This window comes from Scyliorhinus canicula, chromosome 2 (assembly GCF_902713615.1).
Source record: "Scyliorhinus canicula chromosome 2, sScyCan1.1, whole genome shotgun sequence".
In the NCBI taxonomy this organism is placed as follows: Eukaryota; Metazoa; Chordata; class Chondrichthyes; order Carcharhiniformes; family Scyliorhinidae; genus Scyliorhinus; species Scyliorhinus canicula.
This window is the reverse complement of record NC_052147.1, coordinates 64,636,646-64,664,102: the sequence shown is the minus strand read 5'-3', so window position 1 is coordinate 64,664,102 and position 27,457 is coordinate 64,636,646. Positions and strand designations below refer to the sequence as shown.

General features: G+C 48.7%; 1 protein-coding gene across 1 annotated transcript in view; it reads left to right on the top strand.

Annotated features, from left to right (window-relative positions):
* LOC119954707 (potassium channel subfamily K member 16-like) overlaps positions 1–27,457 on the top strand; it is a 187,804-nt gene that overhangs the window by 104,046 nt on the left and 56,301 nt on the right. The gene's annotated exons all lie outside the window — the stretch shown is intronic.

The window sequence follows — 27,457 nt, the reverse complement described above, 5'->3', positions numbered from 1 at the left end:
TATTGCCCATCTCCTAATTAAAGGCAGGCAAACCTGGCAGAGATCCCACAGGCAGAAATGGAGGGTCCACAGGGACTAGAAGCATGACAACACCTTTTGGCTCCTCAAGGTTGTCCTTCCATGCAGGTTGATCGGGGAAATCATGTTCCCACCCCTAGATTGCCACTCACTCATTGTCAACCTATATCCCTTGACATCTCTAACATGCCAAGAAGTTTTGAGGTAACTCTGAGTGCCTCATCTGCACTATGGGTTACTGAAGTGAACCCGCTCTGGATCCTCCAATCGCAAAGACCCCGAGAAGTCTCAGCCTGGACGGCCTTAGCATTCGTGAAAGACTGTGATCCATCATTGTGGACAGCCCAACCAAGGTAAACCTCCCTGCATGGACCCTCAGATTCTTTCCATGGATTGCCTCACCGTCCGTAGTACCAACCAGCAGAGGCCCAATCTACTCTCTCTCACCTCATGGTCCTTCAATGATGACCGCTACACTTTGGTAACAAACTCTTTATGCAAAGTCTACTGTCACCTGTGATTAGGGATAAAAGAAAATTACTGCGGATGCTGGAATCTGAAACCGAAGAGAAAATGCTGGAAAATCTCAGCAAGTCTGTCAGCATCTGTAGGGAGAGAAAAGAGCTAATGTTTCGAGTCCAGATGACCCTTTGTCAAAGCTAAAAGACAGACAAAGTGGGAAATATTTATACTGTGGTGTGAGAATGAAAGATGAGTCATAGCCACAGAAACCAAGGGAAAGAGTATTAATGGCAATCCCCAGAGAGAACAAAAGGTGCAAGAGGCCAAACAGCAGAGAAACTAACATCAGAGGGTAAACTGTGACAGATGTAGATGTCGTAGATGTGGGGGGAGGGGAAGTGGGAAGCAAAGGGGAGGAAAGGTGGATAAGATGCGGGGGGAGGGGGGGGGGGCGTGGTAAATATATATAAAGAAAGACAAAAAGAAAGAAATGATAAAAGACAGTTAAAATGAAATGAGATGAAAACAAACGGGCCGAGATGAGGTAGAGCTAATCATCTGAGGTTGTTGAATTCGATGTTGAGACCGGAAGGCTGTAGCGTGCCTAACCGGAAGATGAGATGTTGTTCCTCCAGTTTGCGTTGAGCTTCACTGGAACATTGCAGCAGGCCAAGGACAGACATGAGGGCACGGGAGCAGGGTCTTTTGTTAAAATGGCAAGCAACAGGAAGGTCAGGGTCCTGAATGCACACAGACTGAAGGTGCTCAGCAAAGCGATCACCCAGTCTGCGTTTGGTCTCTCCGATATAGAGGAGACCACAATGGGAGCAGCGAATAGACCAAACTGAAAGAGGTGCAAATGAAATGCTGCTTAACCTGGAATGAGTGTTTTGGGCCTGGGATGTTAAGCATGGAAGAGGTAAAGGGGCAGGCGTTACACCTTCTGCGATTGCATGGGAAAGTGCCATGGGTAATGGGAGAGGTACTGGGTATGGTGGGGGAGTGGACTAGATTGTCTCGGAGGGAACGGTCTCTGTGGAATGCTGACAGAGGGAGAGAAGGGAAGATGTGTTTGGTGGTGGCATCACGCTGGAGTTGGTGAAAATGGTGGAGGATTATGCTTTGCATACGGAGGCTGGTGGGGTGAAATGTGAGAACAAGAGGGACTCTATCCTTGTTTTGGGAGGGAGGGGAGGGGGTGAGGGTAGTGACGGGGGAGATGGACCGCACACTGTTGAGGGACCTTCAACAACTGTAGGTGGGAAATCACGGTTGAGGAAGAACATTTTTGAAACACCATTTTGGAAAGTGGCATCATTGGAACAAATGCGATGGAGGCGGAGGAGCTTCGAGAAAGGAATGGAATCTTTACCAGGTGTAGGGTGTGAAGAGCTGTAGTCCAGATAGCTGTGGGAGTAAGTGGGCTTGTAGTGGATATTAGTGCATAGTCTATTGCTGGAAATGGAGACAGAAAGGTCAAGGAAGGGAAGGGCAGTGACTGAGATGGACCAGGTGAAAGTGATGGAGGGGTGAAAACTGGAAACGAAGTTGCTGAATTTTTCCAGGTCCGGACGAGGACATGAAGTGACACCAAAATAGTCACAAATGTAACGGTAAAGGAGTTGTGGGAGGGGACCCGGGTAAGGGGATGAGCAGGCCAAACAATTTGCTATGTGAGGTCTCATAAAGGCTTCAGTCAACTGTAGACATGTCTCATAAGTCCCACACTTAAATCCCTCTTGTAGTAAAGTCTAATTTTCCCATTGCTTCCTTATTTTCTGCCTTCACCTGCATGTTAGCTCAAAATGATTAATCACCAAGGGAGGTTATTAATGGTGGATGTGCCCACGACTGCTTCTTCCCAACATGTAAGTCAACCTCTGCTTTTCTTCTGTTAAGAAAACAGTGTGGAGCTTCATTCTGTCAACCCTCAAATTGCATCTACAGTGTTCCTTGCTGCTCACATAGCAGATTTATCTCCCCTCGCGTACTCCTTCCATCTCACAGCGCAGCTGGAGCTGCAATGACCTCGCCGAACACGTTTTCAGAGTTCAGAACGTGGTGAGCTGTATGGTGCTTGGCCACGCAACACATTCACAAATGCTGAGTGCTTAATCATCCACATGTGGCATTATTGAGTAATTGTTATGTTGGTAATGTGAGAAAGCTGAATCTATGATAGTTCATTATCAGACTCTGATGGAGATCCAAATTCCACATCCTTAAATGCCTGTGACCACTGAAGCAACCAGCAGCAAGATGCAATCCAGATTTCCAAACAGTGCAAGTGAACACAGTTACAAAAGTCAAAACTAAATATAATGATTGTACACCTGTGCCACCCGAGTGCCTTCAATATTTCTTAATCTTTTGTTGCCTGACACCATGTCTAGGTTTGGCCCTGACATCCACAGTTAAGGTTGAGGCAGACTGCTGACTCTGTGTCCTAACTGTGAGGATTTTTCTTTGGAAATGGTTTTATTAAATTTTTAACATTTCATACAAAAGAATATAAAAGAGGTGAACCATAAGAAACATTTTTAAACAAAATTCCACAAACACTTTTTACAAAGACTCTCACTCCCACTCCCCCCCCCCCCACTACCCCCCTCCCCATAAACAAATAACCCTCCCCCCTAAACTCTAGCAGTGACCAATTCTTTGAAGTACACTGTAAACGGTCGCCATCTTCAATGGAACCCCTCAATCGACCCACTCAAGGTGCGTTTGACCGTCTCGAGGCACATAGACTCGATCAAATCATCCAGCCACGCATAAGCCTTTTGGTGATGCTCCCATCTTCCAGCCCAATAGGATATGTCTCCGCGCTACCAATGAAGCAAAGGCCAGGACGTCTGCCTCGGCTCCCATCCGCAGTTCCAGCGGATTGGAGACACCAACAATCACCACCAGTGGGCAGAGTTCCACTCCCCACATTCAGGATTGCCGGCATGGTGGCCAAAACGGACCCTCAAAATTCCACCAGCCTGGGGCACGACCAGAACATTTGTGAGCGATGTGCGGGCCCTCTTGAACAATGCTCGCACCTATCTTCCATCCCTTCAAAAAAAGGGTCTCACCCTCGCTTTAGTGAGGGACGTTCAGGATACTACCTTTAACTGAATGAGGCTCAGCCTCGTGCAAGATGATGATGCGTTCACTCTCCTCAATGGTCCGGGGAGTCATCCCAACTCTGTGGAGATCTGGGCCTTGATTTCTATATCTGCAAATCACTAAACAATAGAGGACAGTCACAAAAAGGCTAATAGGATGTTTGCCTTTATCTCAAAGGGGCTGTAGGTCAAAGAGGAGGAAGCTATGCTTCAATGATATGGGGGTTTAGCCGGGCCCAATCTGAATTAGTTTATTTAGTTCTCAGCTCTGCACGTCAGGAATTTTATTTTAGACACGGGGAGAATGCTACGCAGATTCATAAGAGTTATAGAAGATTTAATGAAAGGTGTTGCCGAAACTTGTATTTTCTTGAGTTTAAAAGGTTCCGGATCTATTCAAGGCATTTAAACTGACATAAGGATTTGAAAGGGCAGATTAATGTAGAGAAACTATTTTCTTTTGGTGTGACAGTTGGCAGTTGGTAAATTGGATCTCGGCCATTAGAGAGTGAAACTGGGAAGTGCTTTTCACATAAAGGGTAGCGAAAGTAAGTAACCTTCTCCTCTCACAGACATTACATAATGGGCTAATGAATATTTTAAGACAGTGATTGGTAGATTTTTGTTCGCAAAGGGTATCAAAGGATGTGGAATATATGCATGCAAAATTGTGGTGCAATGGCTCAATGATTTGCTCGAGTAAATAGCCACCCAAGTGAGGAATGATTCCACATGTTGTACCTGGTCTGTGCCTTAAGCATTGCACCACAAAAGATCAGCAAAGTACACAAATGTGTTCCGGCCTTGGGTGACTGTCTGTGTGGAGTTTACACTTTCTCCCTGTGTCTTCGTGGGCTTCCTCTGGGTCCTCCGCTTTTCTCCCACGTTCCAAAGATGTGCAGGTTAGGTGGATTGGGCATGCTAAATTGCCCCTTAGTGTCCAAATATTTGCAGGTTAGGTGGTGTTATGAGGTAACGGGGATAGGGTGGGGGAGTGGGCCTAGGTAGGGTGTTCTATCAGAGTGCTGGTGACTCAATGGGCCGAATGGCTTCCTTCTGCACTGTAGCAATTCTGTGGTTCCGTGGTTCTATGTTTTCATTTCTGATCTTTGACCTCAAATAAGATGCTTGATTGCGTTTTCTCTTGGTGTGATACCTCGATCTCTTGAATTGTCTTGGGATCACCTGTGTGTCTGGTTGTCTTTGCTTTCCAAAGTTTCCTATGCAGTTGCAATTAAAACTCTGTGCTGAGACTGCGAGACATTGATCACGCCTGTGGCATCACTTGATTCCACAATGTTGGCCTGGTCACCTACCCTCTAGTGGTTGGTTAGCATATTGCTTCCTTTGGCCTGGACTGTTCGTGTTCCTTTGCTGTTTTACTAACTGGACAAAGGATGTTGTTCTGTACCATGGATTGCTTTCGCCTCTTATGATGGATTTGGGCTATAAACAGATTTTGAATTGCTTACCTTTTCAAGGGTTAAATCTTACTTAGTTTGAAGCATTTCCAAAAGTGCATCATTTACCAATCTGACAACAGTTCTGTCCCCGATAAGCTTTGATTTCAGGTCACCGTACTCACTGCCAACAGCCGCTCTGTACAGCTCACTAACAAAAGAGTTAACATGTTCTCTTGGCTGTTTGTCACGTTTGTTAAACATTGTAAATATCTTATTACTGTTCAAATTAAAATAAGTGTCAAATGATTTTAATATGGGCGGCACGGTAGCCCACTGGTTAGCGCTGTTTCTTCACAGCACCAAGGTCCCAGGTTCGATTCCCACTTGGAGTGTCTGTGTGGAGTCTGCACGTTCTCCCCGTGTCTGCGTGGGTTTCCTTCAGGTGCTCCGGTTTCCTCCCACAAGTCCCGAACGACGTGCTTGTTAGGTGAATTGGACATTCTGAATTCTCCCTCAGGTGCCGGAATGTGGCGACTGGGGGCTTTATTGCAGTAACTTCATTGCAGTGTTAGTGTAAGCCTACTTATGACAATAATAAAGATTATTATTATTAAAACTATCAAAGTTTGTTGAAGGTTAATTGATTCCTTGCCCAGCTATTATATCTTCAGCTGTTGGACCTACAAAATAAAAACAATGCATTAACTTGATCAGCTTCTGTCTTTTTGACTCAACCTGAAGCAATCACATATATAAGGAAATCTTCTCTCCAATTTATACAATTTTATGACTGGTCTGGGCCTTGGATGAGTCCAAAACCGGATGGTGATGTCGATTTTTGATCCATAGTCATTTAAAATTAAAAGTGTATAAGCTTTAAATGCTGTCAAGAAATCCAAGATGGCACCGCCATACATTTCTTCTCAATGGGCTTCCCCACACTTGGCAGTTTTGGCAGGCTCCTGCAGTAATGCTGTTTGCAATTCCTGTGTCTTAAAATGTTCAGCAGTGATTCCCTGTACTGGCCTTTCTGAGTCTTCCCTGCAGCACCAAAGTATTCTTGGGCTGTGAAACTCGCATACTCCCATCTTTTGCCGGGTTTTTTTTAAACTGACGATTATTCTTAAAATTATGTATTTTTTTCAAATCGGAGTGAGTTTAGCCAGCACACCATCTGGGACCTCAGGCTGCTCAAGGTGTGTTTTAAAACAAAAAGCCTGACTGTGCAGACTTAAGGGGCGGGATTCTCTGATCCTGAGGAAACGCCGTCACGTTTCTCGACAGTGTCAACACGGCCTCAGGATCAGCAATTCTGGCCCCTACTGGGGGCCTGTTGTGTTATGTAATTTGGAATAACACAAGCTGCCACTTGATGCAGTTTTGAGTAAAAGATGCTCCAGACTTTGAAGTGAGTTCAATGTGTTTATTGACTATTAGCACAGTTCTCAATGAGTTTGACTCTCTGCTAATCTAAATGTAGTAACTCCGTCTAACTGAACCAGCCTTGCTCTAAGCTACGTGCTGGGCCGTGATGCTGAGGATACACCCTGTCTCACTCTGTAGATGTTGGTCTGTGGAAAGACACCGGGTGTGAGTGCTTCATCCCTTTTATAGTGAGATACCACCCCTGAGTGTCCTGACTGCTCATTGGTCGTGTCCTATTCTATATGTTCACTAACTGCATGTTTGCATATCATGGCATCTCCCCTTTCTTTTATGTGTTGTTGGCGTATGTGAATGTACTTACATTTGAATGAGTCTGTCTAACGTGACTGACGGAGAACAGAACAGAGCAAACAAAACAAACGTTCACAAGTCCAGTCTCTGAGGCTTGCGTCTGATCCTAGTCGACCGCCGGAGAGGTGGCGGAGGGGACGAAAGTGCCTTGACAGGCGGGATGGAAGCCTGACTGGTGGCCTCGTGGTGCGAGGTATCAGGAGGTGACAATTCAACATATGGAAATGGAGGAGAAAGTGATTGCAGGCAGGCATCTTTGTGCAGTGCCAGTCGATTAATTCACACGATTGGGCCATCAGCCATACGTACAACATAAGCGCGGGGCGCGGCTTGTCGAACAATGACAGCCGGGCAGACCACCCACAATCTGGTATCTTGATCCTGACAGTGTCTGCCAGGGATAGCACGGCCAGATCGGTGGCATGGGCATCATAGCCCTGCTTTTGACGGTCTCTGAGCTGCTGCATTTTCTGCAGCACCGGGAGGTGATCCAGGTTGGGCAGGTGTATGGCTGGAAGTGTCGTCCGCAGGTCGCTGTTCATCAGAAGTTGTGCTGGTGACATGCCAGTGCACAATGGAGTCGCCCTGTATGCGAGCAGTGCAAGGTGTATGTTGGAAGCAGGGTCCGCGGCCTTGCAGATGAGCTGTTTCACAATGTGCACCCCTTTCTCGACTTTTCCATTGGATTGCGGATAGTGCGGATTGGAGGTGACATGCTGGAAATTGTAGAGCTGGCAAACGTGGGCCATTGTCTCTCATGATGGTGATTGTGATGCCATTCTTGAGAACGTCTTCTTGCTGGCTTTGATGATGGTCCGAGAGGCGAGGTCAGGGAGCTTCAGCACCTCAGGGTAATTCGAGAAATAGTCGATGATCAATAAGTAGTCATGACCATTCGCATGAAAGAGGTCGATGCCAACCTTGGACCACGGAGAGGTCACTATGTCATGCTGTTGGTGTGTCTCCTTGCTCTGCGCTGGCTAGAACCGCTGACAAACTGCACAGTTCTGGACATGTTCGTGATGTCCTGGCTGATGCCGGGCCAGTAGACAACTTGCCGGGCTCTGCTTCTGCACTTCTCGACGCCCAGGTGTCCCTCATGAATCTGACACAGCATCAAGCTCTGGAGACTGAGTGGAATGACAATCCTGTCCAGCTTGAGGAGGATACCATCAATCACCGTCAGGTCATCCTTCACATTGTAAAATTGTGGGCACTGCCCTTTCTGCCAGCCATTGGTGGGGTTGTGGATGACGCGCTGCAAGAGGCTGTCTCATCATGGATGAGAGCTACCTTCTCATCTGTCGCCGGGAGAGTGCTAACACAGCTGCACCTGCGATTCAATGTGTTGGATGATCTTCAGCAGCTCACTGGGCGAGTTGATGGAGCGGGACAATGCATCAGCAATCATGAGCACCTTGCCAGGTCCGTACACCAAGTTGAAGTCATACCCCCTAAGTTTAAGCAGGATTCTCTGCAACCGAGGCGTCATGTCTGTTGCGCATGGTGTGCGCCCATTTGGCATCATCTCCAATGCCGAGATGATGCCAAATGGGCGCACACCATGCTGTGAGATCTGGTTGCCTCGGAATTTGGACTTATTTAACTTTAGACCGGTGGCGGAATACCTTCTGGAGACGGGACACATGGGGCGGGATTCTGCCGTAATCAGCGGGGTGGGCAACTCCGGAGGGAAGGAGTGGCGTGAATCACTCCGGTGTCGGGCGCCCCAAAGGTGTGGAATCCTTTGAAGTGCTTCGAGAGGCTGATCATGAAGCGCATCACCTCCATACTCCCGGAATGCCTTGACCCACTTCAATTCGCATACCGTCGCAACCGGTCCACATCAGACGCCATTTCCCTGGCCCTACACTCATCCCTAGAGCATCTCGAAAACAAGGACTCCTACATCAGACTCTTATTTATTGACTACAGCTCCGCCTTCAACACCATAATCCCAGCCAAGCTCATATCAAAGCTCCAAAACCTAGGACTTGGCTCTCCACTCTGCAACTGGATCCTTGACTTTCTGACCAACAGACCACAGTCAGTAAGAATCAACACCAACACCTCCTCCACAATAGTCCTCAATACCGGTGCCCCGCAAGGCTGCGTACTTAGCTCCCTACTCTACTCCCTGTACACACACGACTGCATGGCAAAACTTGGTTCCAACTCCATCTACAAGTTTGCTGACGATACGACCATAGTGGGCCGGATCTCGAATAACGACGAGTCCGAATACAGGAGGGAGATAGAGAACCTAGCGGAGTGGTGTAATGACAACAATCTCTCCCTCAATGCCAGCAAAAGTAAAGAGCTGGTCATCGACTTCAGGAAGCAAAGTACTGTACACACCCCTGTCAGCATCAACGGAGCCGAGGTAGAGATGGTGAGCAGTTTCAAATTCCTAGGGGTGCACAGCACCAAAAATCTATCCTGGTCCACTCACGTCGACGCTATCACCAAGAAAGCACAACAGCGCCTATACTTCCTCAGGAAACTGAGGAAATTCGGCATGTCCACATTAACCCTTACCAACTTTTACAGATGCACTATAGAAAGCATCCTATCTGGCTGCATCACAGCCTGGTATGGCAACTGCTCGGCCCAGGACCGCAAGGAACTTCAGAGAGTCGTGAACACCGCCCAGTCCATCACACGAACCTGCCTCCCATCCATTGATTCCATCTACCCCTCCCGCTGCCGGGGGAAAGCGGGCAGCATAATCAAGGATCCCTGCCACCCGGCTTACTCACTTTTCCAACTTCTTCCATCGGGCAGGAGATTCAGAAATCTGAGAACACGCACAAACAGACTCAAAAACAGCTTCTTCCCCACTGTCACCAGACTCCTAAATGACCCTCTTATGCGGTATTGTGTGAAGCAAATAATGGCATGATGGGAAAACTAGTCAAGTCTTCTTGGTACAATTGAATTTAACCTAAGACACAGATTCAGAATACACATAGACAGAATGTCCTGAGAGTCTAGATAAGGCTTGGAACTAGAAGTAGTCTTAATACATAACAAGCTGAACAACTGTCTCTTCCTGTTCCTAAACAACTTCTTCCCTTTCTTAAAACAAAGACAAGATAATAATATGAAACTCAAGTCCCCTGGAGGTCAGCAAGGTGACGCCATTGTAACGATTATTACTTATGTTTTACTTTCAATCAAATTCCTGACCAAGCTGTATTCATGTTATCTTGATCCTATAATGTATAAGAATCGCCTTCTTTTCCTGTAATATCGCAGACTTGGGACGGACTCCGCAGTTTGTAATTGACTGCCTTCCGACTCCAAGTTTCTGCCATTTCTGCTAGCAGTTCTAATTAGTGAATAAAGTTCAGTTTTGCTTATCTAATGAATGCTGTTTGAATTTCTCTATCACAGTCAAGACGCGGGGAAAATATAAAATACAACACTTATTGACTGACCTCATTAACACTACACCCTGTATGCTTCAACCGATGCCAATGCTTATGTAGTTACATTGTATATCTTGTGTTGGCCTATTATGTATTCTCATGTATTTTCTTGAATTCTGTTTATTTCCCTTTTCTTCCCATGTACTGAATGATCTGTTGAGCTGCTCGCAGAAAAATACTTTTCACTGTACCTCGGTACACGTGACAATAAACAAATCCAATCCAACCCAATCCAAACCTTCAGGGGCTAGGCCGGCCCCGGAGTGGTTTGCACCACGCCGGCCGGCGGGGAAGGGGCTTGGCACCAGGCCAACAGGGTTGAAGGGCCTCCGCCGGCTGGCACGAGTTGGCGCATGCGTGGGAGTACCAGTGTGTCCTGGCGTCATCCCAGCGCATGTGCAGAGGGCTTCGTCTCCGCACCGGCAATGGCTGACCGCTACAGCCGCCGGTGCGGAAGAATAGAGTGCCCGCACGGAACAGGCCCACCCGTGGGTAGGTGGGCCCCGATCGCGGGCCAGGCCACCATGGGGGCACCTCCCGGGGCCAGATACCCCGCGCCCCGCCCACCCCGAGAACCCTGGTGCCGCCCACGCCCCCAGGTCCCGCCGGTAAGGACCTACTCTAATTTACGCCAGTGGGACCGGCAAAAAAAACGGGCGACCACTCGGCCCATCGCGGGTGGGAGAATCGCCGAGGGGGGGGGGCGCTGCTAGCGGTCGCCAACAGGCGCGGCGTGATTCCCAGCGGGGAGGTCGGAGAATCCCGCCCATGCTCTTCAGGGGTCGTGGACCATACGATGATGTCATCCACGTACACACAAACCCCTTCAGTGCCTTCCATCATCTGCTTCATGATGCGATGGAATATCTCCGATGCCGAGATGATGCCAAATGGCATGTGATTGTAGCAGTATCTGCCAAAAGGCGTGTTGAAGGTGCAGAGCCTTCTGCTGGATTCTTCCAGCTGGATTTGCATCCCTGTGATGCATCCAATTTGGTGAAGAAGCGGGCGTGTGCCATCTCACTCGTGAGTTCCTCCCGCTTCTGGATGGGGTAGTGTTCCCGCATGATATTCTTATTGAGATCCTTGGGATCAATGCAGATGCGTGTCATAATATCCACTCATGTGTACCATGAGATGCAGACAGGCAGTAATTGACACACAGGATAACCAATGAACACAGAACAACCAATCACCAGACAGTATAATCACCACCACTATAAAGCCTACAGGGCATTAAGGCTCTCCCTCTCTCACAGTGCACAGGCCAATGAACATCATCACCATGTGGTAGAGAGCTAGTCTGGTCAAGCCATTAGGAGGTTATCAGTTAGGTTAATAGAGTGTCAACCCACAGCAGATTATGTACAGCAATCAGCAAGTTCAATAAAACAGTGTCGGACCAACTCCTGTGTCGGAAGCCTGTTTCTCGTTTTACTGCATCCAGTTGCAGTCGATGTTAGACCAACACAGATGACACATTATGGTACCAGGAAGCTATCAACTCTAATGAACCTACCTCGAGTGAATCTGCAACGACCAGCAAGCAGCCATCCAGCAGCATGGAAAAGATCCAACCTCCTCCGCAACTCCGGATCTCTGGCAACCTCGACGCCAACTGGAAAGTCTTCAAACAGAAGTTCCTCCTGTATATCGAGGCCTCCGACCTCGAGGCAGCATCGGATGCCCGAAAGATCGCGCTGTTCCTGTCGACTGCAGGGGACCACGCCATCGACATCTATAACTCGCTCACGTTTGCCGATGGCGAAGACAAGACGAAGTTCAAGACTGTTCTGCTGAAATTCGACAACCACTGCGACTTTGAGGTGAATGAGAGCTTTGAACGGTACATCTTCCAACAGAGGCTTCAGGGTAAGGATGAACCTTTCAGTCCTTCTTGACCCATCTCCGCATCCTAGCGCAGTCATGTAATTATTACTCGATGGCTGATTCCATGATCCGGAATTAGATTGTTTTTGGGGTCCAGTCAGACTCCCTGCAGGAGCAGCTCCTCAAAATCAAACAGTTGACCCTCTCCATCGCCATTGAAACGTGCGTTATCCATGAGCATGCCAGAAATCGTTACTTACGCAACAGGGCAGCAGAAAATGCAAAACAAGCCTCCCACGAGGCAGAAAGGGCGCAGGCCATCGCAAAAATGCAAGGCCTGAGCAGCGAGGAGAGTGGCTGTTTTGGGCGCTTTTCCTGGGTCCCTACGCATCCGCGCCATGACCGAATGGATGAAGAGGCCGAATACCCTAATGCACATGTGTGAACGTCGGCCGACTGCACTGCGCATGTGCAGAACGCGCTGACGTCAGCATCATGACGTGCCCAAATTGTGGCTCTGCCCATTTAAAGCAGCAATGACCAGCCAAAGGAAGGTGATGTCTACAGTGTGGAAAGCCTGGGCATTAATCGGCCTCATGCAGGTCCGCTCCACCGACCAACAGCCAGCGATCCCAGCTGCAGCGCAGACGTGTCCGCTGTGTACAACAAGGCATGCAGGATTCGGATCCCGACAGCCCAACGGACCCCGATGCTGACTGCCTCGAGTCTCCATACTGGGTGGGCATAATCACCACACGCGAGCTGGCTTCCACCATGCCTGCAAACCGCCTTTCAATCCTCACTGTGGATCCTGACGACGAGTGGTGTGCTGTCATCACGGTTAACCAGTCTCGCATCCGATTTAAATTGGACACTGGCGCATCTGCAAACCTCATATCACAGTCGGACCTCAACAGCATCCGAGACCAAGCGAGCATTCTTCCACCAGCCTGCCAGCTCCTTGACTACAATGGCAATGTCATACCCGCCAGTGGATCGTGTCAAAGGATCAAAGGATCAAAGCGACGTTACGATTCAAGATTGTCCGGCCTGACAAGGCATCCCTGCTCGGTGCTCGCGCATGCAAACTCCTAAATCTGGTCCAGCGTGTCCATGCCATGTACTCGACACCGGCGACTGCCTCGCCCAATGTAAATCTCCAGGCTGAGATAGACAACATTCTCACGCAATACCACGTGTTTGATGGAATGGGCATGCTCCCATATCGTTACAAGATATTGCTCAAACCGAATGCCATCCCAGTCATCCATGCACCGCGCCGGGTGCCGGCCCATCTCAAGGATCGTCTGAAATCGCAGCTACGAGAGCTCCAAGACCAGGGCATCATCTCAAAGGTCACGGAACCAACAGATTGGGTCAGCTCCATGGTCAGCATCAAGAAGCCCTCTGGTGAACTCCGCATTTGCATTGATCCCAAAGACCTGAATCGCAACATCATGCGTGAGCACTTTCACGATCCCAAAGCGTGAAGAGTTAACCTATGAGATGGCTCATGCCAAATTCTTTCCCAAGCTGGACGCCTCCCGTGGGTTCTGGCAGATAAAGCTGGACAAGTCTAGTCAGAAGCTGTGCACGTTTAATACTCTGCTCGGCAGGTATTGCTACAACCACATGCCTTTTGGTATCATCAGCTTCCGAAGTATTTCATCGCATAATGGAGCAAATGATGGAGGGCATCGAGGGGGTGCGAATCTATTTGGACGACGTGATCATCTGGTCCACGACGCCCGAGGATCACATCGCTCGCCTCAAACAAGTTTTCCAGAAGATTCATGAAAACGGCCTCCAGCTCAACAGGGCTAAATGCTCATTTGGTAGGTCCGCTATCAAGTTTCTGGGTGACTACATTTCACAGCAGGGTATGTAACCTGACGCTGACAAAGTGCTGGCAATCAATGCCATGAGGACCCCAGAGGACAAAAAGGCGGTCCTCTATTTCCTCGGGATGGTGAATTTTCTCGGGAAATTCATTCCCAAAATGGCATCCCACACCACAGCCCTCCGGCATCTCGTAAAAAAGTCGACAGTGTTCTAGTGGCTTCCCGCACTTCAAGCGGAGTTGTTTGAGCTGAAGGCGAAGCTCACCACAGCCCCAGTACTGGCATTCTTTGACCCAACCAAGGATACCAAGATATCCACAGACACAAGCCAGGACAGTATTGGGGCGGTGCTCCTCCAGCGAGACGACTCCTCGTCCTGGGCTCCAGTGGCATATGCCTCCAGGGCCATGACTCCGACCGAACAACGGTATGCCCAGATTGAAATGGAGTGCTTGGGTCTCCTGACAGGAATAGTCAAGTTTCATGACCATGTATACGACCTGCCAAAGTTCACAGTGGAAACTGACCACAGGCCTTTAGTCCACATAATCCAAAAGGATTTAAATGACACGACACCTCGGCTGCAGCGAATTCTTCTTCGTCTCCACCGATATGACTTTGAACTCGTCCATACACCGGGTAAGGAGCTGATCGTCGCGGATGCCCTATCCCGATCTATCACCACGCCGAATGAACAGGGCGACTTTATTCGCCACATTGAAGCACAGGTACAGTTGTGTGCCAGCAACCTCCCAGCCACTGATGAACGAGTTATACAAATACGTGAAGAAACTGCCAAAGATCCCCTACTGCAGCACGTGATGAAGCACCTCGCCCATGGCTGGCAAAAGGGGTAGTGCTCCCAGTTCTTCAATATTAAGGACGAGCTGACAGTTGTCGAGTGGATCCTTCTTAAACTAGATAGAATCGTCATTCCCCAAAGCATGAAAAACATGGTGCTCAGACAAATCCATGAGGGTCACCTGGGGGTCGAGAAATGTTGACGCAAAGCTCGGCCGGCAGTTTACTGGCCTGGCATCAGCCAGGACATTGCCAACACAGTCTTCAACTGAACAATATTCCAGAAGTTTCAACCAACTCAGCCCAAGGAAACACTGCAACAGCACGAGATCGTGACCTCTCCATGGTCCAAGGTGGGGATAGACCTCTTTCAGCCAATGGGCGTGATTACGTGTTCCTGGTCGACTACTTCTCGAACTACCCAGAAATGGTGAAACTGTTGGACCTCACGTCCAAGTCCATCATCAAAGCCTGCAAAGACATTTGCCAGGCATGGGATACCACTCACGGTAATGAGTGACAAGGGTCCATGTTTCTACAGCCAAGAGTGGTCCGACTTTGCACGATCCTACCACTTTAGTCATATCACATCCAGACCCCATTACCCGCAATCAAATGGGAAGGCCGAGAAAGGGGTCCATATTGTCAAGCGGTTGCTGTGCAAGGCTGCAGACTCAGCCTTGGATTTCAACCTGGCGCTATTGGCATACAGGGCAACTCCCCTGTCGACTGGTTTGTCTCCGGCGTAGTTGCTCATGAACCGCAACCTGAGGATGACTGCTCCAGCCATCCATGTTCCAGACCGTGACCATCTCACGGTGCTGCAGAAGGTACAGCAATCCAGGGACCAGAAAAAGATCACGTATGATGCTCATGCCACGGATCTGTCTGCGCTGGCTCCAGACGATGTTGTTCGTGTTCAGCTGCCTGAGGGAGGTTGGTCAGCCCCAGCTGTTGTCGTCAGACAGGCTGCTCCCAGGTCTTTCGTTGTCCAAATGGCTGATGACTCCATTTTACGGCGCAACAGGAGGGCGCTGCTTAAAGTTCCCTGCCCATCACCCGACCGCACTTCTCCGCATGTCATCATGCCTCCTCCGGATGTCTTGCACCACGAGGCCACCGATCTGGCAGCGATCCCACCTGTCCACAAGGCCACCGAGATGGCAGCCATCCTGCCTGTCCAGGTGCCGGCAACCCCCCCTCCACCTCTGCGACGATCGACAAGAATTTGTCGCCCACCACAAAGACTGAATCTATAGATTTAAATCTTGTAAATGTTGTTTAGTTTGCTCTGTATCTGAATGATAGAGATGTCATAATATCCACTGATGTATATCATGAGATGCAGGCAGGCAGTGATTGACACACAGGATAACCAATGAACACACACGATACAGAACAACCAATCACCAGACAGGACACCACCACTATAAAGCTCATGGGGCATTAAGGCTCTCCCTCTCTCACAGGACACGGCCAGGGAGATAGTCACAGTGCACAGGCCAATGAACATCATCACCATGTGGTAGAGAGCTAGTCTGGTCAAGCCAGTAGGAGGTTATCAGTTAGGTTAATAGAGTGTCAACCCACAGCAGATTATGTACAGCAAGCAGCAGGTTCAATAAAACAGTGTTGGACCATCTCCTGTGTCGGAAGCCTATTTCTCGTTTTACTGCATCCAGTTGCAGTCGATGTTGGACCAACACAGATAACACATCAATGCGCAGGTCCCCCGAAGGCTTCTTTACGCAACCATCGAGCTAACCCAGTCAGTCGGTTCGGTGACCTTGGATATGATGCTTTTTTGCTGAAGGTCCTTGGGCTGTGCCTTCAGGCTCTCTTTCAGTGGAGCAGGGACACGTCATGGTGCGTGGACCACTGGCTTGGCATCAGGTCGTAGCAGAATCTTGTATCGATACGGCAGCTTGCCCGTCCCATTGAACACATCTGGATACTGGGCGAGGATGTCGTCGATGCCGGCTTGAAGATCCACATGGAAGAATGTCGTGGGGAAAACCCATTGAATGAGGTTCAGCCGCTTGCAGGTGTGCGCACCGAGTAGGGATGCCCTGTCCGGCTTCACAATTTCAAAGCGTAATCCGTGTTTGTGTGTGTCGGTTGGATACGTGCAGATGGCAGGATCCCAGTGCCGTGATGGCATCCCCGTTGTAATCCAGGAGCTTGCAGGCAGCTGGAAGGACCGTGGGGGGCTTCTTAATGAGTCTGAAGTCTGCCTGTGAGAGGAGGTTGGCAGAGGCACCTGTGTCTAGCTGGAACTGGATAGGGCAGTGGTTGATCTGCATCACAGCTCGCCATTCATCCTCGGAATCCACAGCTAGGTTTGACTGGACTTGCGATATGTCTGATGTGGCATATTCACATGTTGTAATAATGCCCACATGGTAGGCGTTGTCCAGGCATTCATCATCCGGATCCGTTGCACTGCCGGGATCAGAATCCTGTGGCCGTTGTTGCACACTCCGGATGCGCCGTCGTCGGAATTGGGAGCGCTGGCTCCTGACTGGTGGTGTGCTGCATAGTAGCCTGGCTTACGGCAGTTTAAACAGCGTCTGCCTCTTGCAGGGCAGTGCTTCTTTAAATGGGCAGCGCCGCAGTTCAAAAACGTCATGACGTCGGCGTCCTGACGCTCCGTGCATCATTGCACATGCGCAGTGCGGTTCTCAGACGTCTGCACCTGTGCAGTGCGGGTTTCGGCTGCTTCGTTATCCCATTCGCATCGCGAATGCGTCGGGCCCCGGGAAGAGCGCGCAAAATGGCCGCTTTCATCAATGTTGAGCCGCTGCATCCGGGAGATGGCCTGCACACGCTCCGCCTCGTGGGAAGCTAGTTCATATATTTCTGCCGTTTTGTACTGGGAATAACGATTTTCAGCATGCGCATGCCCTGTGCATGTTTCAATTGCGACCATCAGGGTCATATGCTTGATCTTCAGTAACTGCTCTCTCAGAGGATGAGTGAACTCCAAAAATGATTTGATCTCTGATCATGGAGTCAGTGATATCACCGAAGTAGCAGGATTGTGCTAGCAGTCTCAGGTTAGTTAAATATGCGTTTAAGGATTCGTCTTTACCTTGCAATGACTGCTGGAATATATAGCGCTCGAAGATTTTGTTGGTGTCCACGTCACAGTGGCTGTCAAACCTGTCCAGGATGGGCTGAAACTTTGTCTTTTCCTGGTCTTCGACAAAGTGAAAGGAGTTGATCACCTGCTGTGGTGAGGAGACGAGCTATCAAAGTGAGGAGGAAGGCTACAAAAACAAAGGAAGGCTACAAAAACAAACAGAGGTTAACAAAGAGACAAATAAGGAAGGAGAGGATCAAATATGAAGGCAGGCTAGCCAGTAATATAAGAAATGATAGTAAAAGTTTCTTTCAATACATAAGAAACAAACGACAGGCCAAAGTAGACATTGGGCCAATTCAAACTGATTCTGGAAGGCTAGTGATGGGAGACGAGGAAATGGCTGGAGAACTTAATAAGTACTTTGCGTCTGTCTTCACAGTGGAAGACATGAGTAATATCCCAAAAATTATAAAGGGTCAGGGGGCTGAGTTGAGTATGGTTGCCATTACAAAGAGATGGTGCTAAAAAAGCTAAAAGGTCTTAAAATTGACAAATCTCCTGGCGCCGATGGGCTACATCGTAGAGTTCTGAGGGAGGTGGCTGAAGAAATAGTGGAAGCGTTGGTTGAGATCTTTCAAAAATCACTGGAGTCAGGGAAAGTCCCGGACGATTGGAAGATCGTTGTTGTAACCCCCTTGTTCAAGAAAGGATCAAGACAAAAGATGGAAAATTATAGGCCAATTAGCCTAACCTCGGTTGTTGGTAAAATTCTAGAATCGATCGTTAAGGATGAGATTTCTAAATCCTTGGAAGAGCAGGGTCGGATTAGAACAAGTCAACATGGATTTAGTAAGGGAAGGTCGTGCCTGACGAACCTGTTAGAATTCTTTGAGGAGGTGACAAGTAGGTTAGACCAGGGAAACCCAGTGGATGTGGTCTATCTGGATTTCCAAAAGGCCTTTGATAAGGTGCCACACAGGAGGCCGCTGAATAAGGTGAGGGCCCATGGTGTTCGAGGTGAGCTACTGGCATGGGTTGAGGATTGGCTGTCTGACAGAAGGCAGAGAGTTGGGATAAAAGGTTCTTTTTCGGAATGGCAGCCGGTGACCAGCGGTGTCCCACAGGGTTCAGTGTTGGGGCCGCAGCTGTTCAACATATATATTAATGATCTGGATGAAGGGACTGGGGGCATTCTAGCGAAGTTTGCCGATGATACAAAGTTAGGTGGTCAGGCAGGTAGTGCTGAGGAAGTGGGGAGGCTGCAGAAGGATCTAGACAGTTTGGGAGAGTGGTGCAGGAAATGGCTGATGCAATTCAACGTGAGAAAATGTGAGGTCTTGCACTTTGGAAAAAAGAATCCAAGCATAGACTACTTTCTAAACGGTGAGAAAATTCATAATGCCAAAGTACAAAGGGATCTGGGAGTGCTAGTCGAGGATTCCCTAAAGGTAAACATGCAGGTTGAATCCGTGATTAAGAAAGCGAATGCAATGTTGTCATTTATCTCAAGAGGGTTGGAATATAAAAGCAGCGATGTGCTACTGAGCCTTTATAAGGCTCTGGTTGGGCCCCATTTGGCGTACTGTGTCCAGTTTTGGGCCCCACATCTCAGGAAGGACATACTGACAATGGAGCGTGTCCAGCGGAGATTCACACGGATGATCCCTGAAATGGCGGGTCTAACATATGAGGAACGGCTGAGGATCCTGGGATTGTATTCATTGGAGTTTAGAAGGTTAAGGGGAGATCTAATAGAAACTTACAAGATAATACATGGCTTAGAAAGGGTGGACGCAAAGAAACTGTTTCCGTTAGGCGAGGAGACGAGGACCCGTGGGCACAGCCTTAGAATTAGAGGGGGTAAATTCAGAACAGAAATGCGGAGATATTCTTCAGCCAGAGAGTGGTGGGCCTGTGGAATTCATTGCCGCGGAGTGCAGTGGAGGCCGGGACGCTAAATGGCTTCAAGGCAGAGATAGATAAATTCTTGATGTCGCGAGGAATTAAGGGCTACGGGGAGAATGCTGGTAGGTGGAGTTGAAATGCCCATCAGCCATGATTGAATGGCGGAGTGGACTCGATGGGCCGAATGGCCATACTTCCACTCCTATGTCTTATGGTCTTATGGTCTATCTTCCGTGCATCAGACGCACCATTGAGGCTTCGACGTAAAGCTGAAATTTCTGCTTGAATGTCCGCCAGTTGGCACAGAGATTTCCGGAGGCCCTGAGCTGGTGAGGAGCCTGAATCTTTTCCATTGCGCCGGTATACATTCGCTGGTCGTCACGGATATTGCTGAGTTGAACTGACTAGATTGAACAGACTCCTGGTATTATGTTTTGTAATTTGGAATAATACAAGCTGCCACTATTTAAAAAAAATTTAGATTACCCAATTATTATTTCCAATTAAGGGGCAATTTAGCGTGGCCAATCCACCTACTCTGCACATTTTTGGGTTGTGGGGGCGAAACCCACGCAGACACGGGGAGAATGTGCAAACTCCACACGGACAGTGACCCAGAGCCGGGATCGAACCTGGGACCTCAGCGCCGTGACGCGGTTGTGCTAACCACTAGGCCACCGTGCTGCCCTTACAAGCTGCCACTTGATGCAGTTTTGAGTAAAAGATGCTCCAGACTTTGAAGTGAGTTCAATGTGTTTTATTGAACTATTCACACCGTTCTCAATGGGTTTGACTCTCTGCTAATCTAAATGTAGTAACTCAGTCTAACTGAACCAGCCTTGCTCTAAGCCACGTGCTGGGGTGTGATGCTGAGGATACACCCTGTCTCACTCTGTAGATGTTGGTCTGTGGGAAGAGGCCGGGTGTGAGTGCCTCATCCCTTTTATAATGAGATACCACCCCTGAGTGTCCTGACTGCTCATTGGTCATGTTGTATTCTATGTGTTCATTAGCTGCATGTTTGCATATCATGACAGGGCCAGCACGGCACTGGAGCAGCCCACGCCGCTCCAGCTGCTGTGCCTGGCATGAACTGCCCATCGTGAGGTCCGCGCATGCGCATTGGGGCTAGCGCCAACCCGTGCATGCGTAGTGGCACTGGCGCCAGCCCACACATGGGCGGTGTCTCCCTTCTCCGCGCCGGGTCGATGCAACATGGTGCAGGGCTACAGGGGCCAGCGCGAAAGAAAGGAGGTCTCCAGCCAGAGAGAACGGCCTGCCGATCAGTGGGCCCCGATCACGGGCCAGGCCACATCGGAGGCCCCACCCCCGGGTCGGGCCCCCCCCCTCAGGCCACCCCCCGACCCTTCCACGCCGAGTTCCCGCCAGCTGAGAGCAGGTGTGAACGGCGCCGGCGGCACTCGGGTTTTTTGACACGGCCGTCCGGCATCTCCCGTGTTGAGAATCGCTGGGAGGCCCCATAGAGTGACCCCCGGCTGGCGCTAACCGCGCCAGTGCCAATGACGCCGATTCTCTGCTCTGTGGAGAATCGCGTCCCAGCATCGGGGCGGTGTGGCGCGATTTGCGCCAGTCGCGGAGATTCTCCGACCCCGCCCTGGGCTGTGAGATTCCCGCCCAAACACTTTATAAAACTCATTCTGGCCAAGAACATCAGTGTTCCAGCTCCCCCTGCTAGATTTCTGACTCTGCACTCTTTGGGTAGTGAAGATGGATTTCAACAGAATTCAATGGAATCGTCTGCTGCAGTGTCAAGTTTTATTGCTGCCTTCTGTGGTGTTCTCTGTGATTCTTGTTATCAGGATAGATATTGTACTATTCACAAAGACCATAGAAGCTAAGTTCATTAACAAAGCTAACTTTTATTTACACTACTTATTAATGCTCGACCACTTACTCCTATAGTCAACAATAATCCAGTCATCTGCAATCTGCACTCTACTAACACTAGTCTCCACACTCTATCTATAATTCTACACTCTCTCACTGCTCCTCTCTAGCCTTCTCCCAGAAGCCTGTGAGTCAGTGCTTTATGTAGTTCTGCATCTAGCTCCATCTAGTGGTTAATTATGATGTGTCATTAACCCCATGTATTCTGAACATTTCACATAATGTCACACCTTCTGCTTCCAATCTGCTTCGGAGCTAATGATCTCCTTCTGCATCTTTGTTTCTGATGCTTGCCATCCGGCAGGATCCTGCTTTTTCAATCTTCCAGATTTTAGATTTCTTCTCAAATTTCTGTGCGGTTTTATTTTGATTTCTGATAGCTGCCAGAATGTTATAAGATGTGTGTAGTTTGGTAGGAAGCGCCTCTGAGTCTTGCATGGTTTAACAGTAAGCGTTTATTAACTATTTTTAACATTGTACATATTTACAGTCTAATGTCTAACCTAGGAGCTGTCTCTATGGACTCGGGTCATGTGTTCTTTTACAACACACTGTGTGGCCAGTCCTTTCTATACCAGACCCTTTAACTACAACATGAGAGTTTTTTAACCCAGCGAGAGGGTAGGATCAGGAATGCACTGCCTGACAGTGTCGTTGAGTCAGGATTAATTCTGCCTTTTAAAAAGGCCAGGGGAGCGGGACTCATTAAGTTGCTCTTGCAAAGAGCTTGCATATACTAGACAGACAGAGACTCTATTTCTATTTTTCTATACTATACTGTGAGGTGAGAATGACTGCCCTTGGCCGCTTTCGACCGAATATGGCATCAAGGAGCCCGAGAAAAACTGAATTTCCCGGGAATCAAGGGAAAAGCTCTTATCTGGTTGGAGAACCAGATACTTAGCACAAAGGATGTTGGTTGTGGCTTGTGGGGGTCAGTCATCTCAACTCCAGGAAATCATTGCAGGAGTTCTTCAGGGGAGTGTTCGAAGCCCAACCATTTTCAACTGTTTCATCAATGACCTTCTTTCCATCATAAGGTCAGAAGCGGGGATGTTTGTTGATGACTGCACAATGTTCAGCACCATTCGCGCCCACTCAGACACTGAAGCAATCCATGCTCAAAGGCAACATGATCTGGACAATATCCAGGCTTGGGCTCACAAGTGGCAAATAATATTCGCACCTGTGCCAGGCAATGACCATCTTCTACAAGAGAGGATCTAACTACTGCCTTTTGACATTCAATGGCATTACTATTGCTGAATCTCCCAAAATCAACATCCTGGGGGTTATTATTGATGAGAACTGAACTGGACTCGCTATATTAATATTGTGGCTACCAGGGCAGGTCAAAGGTTAGGCACCTTATGGCGAGTAACTCACCTCCTGACTCCCTAAAAGCCTGTCCACCAACTGTAAGGCACAAGTCAGGAGTGTAATGAATACCCTTCACTTGCCTGGATGAGTGCAGCTCCAACAACACTCAAGAAGCTCAACACCATCCAGGGCAAAGCAGCCCGCTTGATTGCTCCCCCTTCCACAAACATTCAAACCCTCAGCCACCGATGAACAGTGACAGCCATGTGTACCATCTACAAGATGCACTGCAGTAATGGTAGAACAGATGCTTCACAGCGCCAGGGTCCCAAGTTCGATTCCCAGCTTAGGTCACTGTCTGTGCGGAGTCTACGCGTTCTCCCCGTGTCTGCGTGGGTTTCCTCCGAGTGCCCCAGTTTCCTCCCACAGTCCAAAGATGTGCAGGTTAGGTGGATTGGCCATGTTAAATTGCCTTTAGTATCCAAAAAGGTTAGGTGAGGTTGCTAGATTATGGGGATACGGTGGAGGTGTGGGCTTAAGTGGGTGGAGTGCTCTTTCCAAGGGCCGGTGCAGACCCGAATGGCCTCCTTCTGCACTGTAAATTCTACGATCTATGATCTCTGACCTCACCAAGGTTCCTCCTACAGCACCTTCCGAACCCACGACCTCTATCATCTAGAAGGACAAGAGCAGCAGCTACCTGTGAACCCCAAAATCAGGAGGTTCCCCTCCAAGTCAGTCACTACCCTGGCTTGGAATTATACTGCCATTCCTTCACTGTCGCTTGGGCAACATCTTGAAACTCCCTCCTTGACAGCACAGTGGGTGTATCTACAACTCAAGGACCACAGCGGTTCAAGAAGGCAACTCACCACCACCTTCTGAAGGGCAACTAGGGGTGGGCAATAAATGCTGGCCTAACCAGCGACGCCCACATCCCGTAAATGAATAAAAAAACAAACATAGTTGTGTGGAAACATAGTCCAGTAAATTTAATGCCTGTGGTTCTCAATGAATGTGAAGTGCAACTGATGTTAAGTTCCTGTTTTGTTAATGTTCCATGATGCCAAAACACACAAGGAAATAGGAGGAGCTTTCATCTCCAAAAACTGGTGGGTTGGGCTGGTTGAAAATTTCTGATTTTTAGAGCAGCAGCATAATCTGGCTCTGATTTCTCACTTGTGGGTTTAGTACAGGAGCTTTTAGCTGTCAGCAATAAACCTACCTGCCAAAGTTGAGGGGTTTGTCATTTCCAATGAGTGGGTACTTATGGGTGCAATTAACATCTTCAGGCAACTTTAGTGAGATATTTTCAAACTGTTTTTAAACTTGGCTTCAGATCTTACTTGAGTCGCTTTCATCCCCAGGGCTCGAGAAACTAGTCAGGAAAGCAGGTGAGTTACACAGAAGTTCAGTATCCCATCTGAATAAAAGTTCATTATTGCAGCTGATGCCTCTGTTCATTCTGGTAGATGCTGAGCAGAGAGTTTGTATGTGGTACAGCTTTTTCAAACTTGGAGGATTTGAGATTGATAGATCGGGATGGGAGGTGCCTTGGATGTGCTTTGCAGTACATTAGGGATGAAATGAGATGGCCATTCCCAGCAGCAATGGAGCACTGTGGTGGGACTAGCATGTGCACAGGAACACATGCACAGGAGTGACTGTGGAGAGAGGTTCATATGAAGGATATAAACAAGAGAGAGCTGCACAGGAGGGAGAGTGCATGGAAGGGAGGTGCAGAGAGCGGTGCAAGGGGCGTGGGGGAGGTGGTGGGAAACACAACCCACTTCGCAGGGTTAATAGACGAGGCTGAGATTCCTTAACTTTGCTAAAGAGCAAAACTAAGGTTATCACATCATTTGTTGGCAAATATCTGCAGCCTACTGCAAACTATTTCCCTAATGGGCATGATGGTCACATATTAAAATTGACTGCGGAAATGACAAACAGCTCACTATTCTTGCCTCTATATCCTTCCAGGGCGCTAACTAAAACAAAGCTAGGATTTCCCACTTGACAGCATATAAACACACAAGAACATAAGAAACAGGAGCAGCAGTTGACCATTCGGTCCCTCAGGCCTGCACCGTTAGACAATAAGATAATTGTTGATCTGGTGTGGCCTTAAGTCCACTTTCAGAATCACAGAATAATACAGCACACAAGTGGCCCTTCAGCCCATCGGATCTGCACCGACGCATGAAAAACACCTGACCTGCCTATCTAATCCCATATGCTAGCACTTGCCCCATGTCCTTGAGTGTTATGACTTTTCTGCCTGTCTCCCATAAGCCTTGACTCCCTTATCAATTAAAAATCCGTGCCTCCCGGGATTCTCAGAAGTCCTGTGAGACGTCGGAGTCGGAACCCCGCCCCAAATGGGCGTGACCGAATGACGCTCGCGGAGATAGCTCGTAAACCTACTTACAACCTACCGGTGCAGGATCCACCGGCCTCCCGCGATTCCTCGGCCTCCCCAGCGAGGTTGCAGCTTGGCGCCGAGCAGTGCTGGTCCACAAAACGTGGACAATGTGGAGTGGCACTCCATGGGTTTCCCGGGCCACTGGAGACCCCAGGGTGGTCAGGGTAAGTGCAGGGTAGCCGCCTGACCCTCCACCTGGAATGTGGGCACCTTGGCACTGCCCAGCTGGCACCTTGGTACCTGGCACTGCCAAGGTGCCTGGATGGCACTGCCAAACCAGCAGGAGCACAGCCTGGCTGTCAGGGTGGCAGTGCAAAGGTGCTGAGGTGCTAAGGTGGCAGTGCCATGGGTTAGGGGGATAAGGGGGGCTACGCCCATGAAAAGAGTGTGGGGGTGGGGGGGGTTTGAAGGGTGGGGGTGCTTTAAGGGGGCTTAGTGATGCCTGAAGAGGGGGGGTCCCCCCCAGGCACCTCATAGCAGGATGTCCTCACTTGGGGAGTGTGGGGTACTGTCCATGTGAGGGGGGGGCGGGGTGACATTGCCCATGGGAAGGGGGTACCCACAAGCTCTCTTAAAGATCAGGGCACCCTTTTAAAATGGCATCCTGATCTCTGAGTTCAGCTCCCCAGTGCTATAAAAGATGGGATTCTCCGGTCGCCAGACACACGCGGCTGGAGAATCCCGCCGAGGTCAATGGAGTTCTTCATCGTACACGGCTCGTCCGTGGCATTCTTGCCACGAGGCTGGAAAACTCAGCCCAAAGTGGGGGCTAAACTGGTGAGAAACTCCCCAGGGCCCAAAAAAGTGACTAAGTGCCATTAAAGAGCGGTGGGGAACTCCCTGAAAAACCCGCCACAAATTAACTTAGAAATGTTTTGGGAGATTCGCGCCCAAATCTCTAAGTTGCAGATATTTTTTAAATGTCAAATTGTCGGAATAGCTGCTCAGGGGATGGCAAGGAGACATGTGGACTTATCTCCCAGCCTACAAATGCCTCTGTCTCTCCAAGTATTGAATCCATGGTCCATAGGTCCTGGTGGGAAGTCTGGGCTGCCCTGGCTGGGAGAAAGAACAACGGTCAGTTTAGATCTCCGATCCTCCACGCTCGAAGAATATTAATAACGATAGGACTTTCGCATCTAGCAGAACGCGACCCAATGTCCCCATAAAATAACAAGACCTGCAAAGGAGAAACAGACTGGTCTGCTTCCATATCGAACTGAATGGAGGTAGGGTTCTTTCTAACCCAGTGCCTTATAACCCTAAAATGAGAGGCATTAACATTCTATTACTAAACAGAGATTTTATTATCTGAAGACTATGATATTTTCAAAAGTTCACACTGGAATGGGTTTAGGATCTGGTGCAATGTGATTCATTTCCTACCTTGCTGCCTGGCTGTTTTGCAAGGCATTCTTATCCTGGGTGTGTCACAAAAGTTCCAAAGGGCATTGAATTTTAGGAGGTCTTCATTGTTTTGCCTTATGACAATTTAAGGGATAAACCTGGTACTTTCAAATGTTGAACATTGTCACATGATCATCAATAATAATAATCTTTATTGTCACAAGTAGACTCAAATTAACACTGCAATGCAATCAAGTTACGGTGAAAAGCCGTATTAAAGTCGCCACATTCCGGTGCCTGTTCGGGTACACAGAGGGAGAATTCTAAATGTCCAAATTACCTAACAGCACGTCTTTCGGAACGTGTGGGAGGAAATCGGAGCACCCGGAGGAAACCCACGCAGACACAAAGGGAACGTGCAGACTCTGCACAGCCAATGATCCAAGCTGGAAATCGAATCTGGGACCCAGGAGCTGTAATGCAACAGTGCTAACCACTGTGCTACCGTGCTGCCCATAATATGTGATGAAAAAGAATTTTCAAGATGTTCTTTACAGTTGAATAATGCAATTCAAAGAATATTCTGGATTCATTTTTTGCTAAGAGTGTAAAAAAATACTAAGTATAGATTAATTGTTATTTTGCACATTAGGAGGCAAAAATATATATTTGCGGAATTAAAAAACTCACCATAAAATGTCAACAATCATGCCAAGAAAAATACCAGCTGTACCTTCACTTTGTTAAGTTTCTCTGAACTTATCATTTGAAAATTGTTCCATACCTAAAACAGAACAATGCAACACATGCTGATGATACAGCACACCTTCA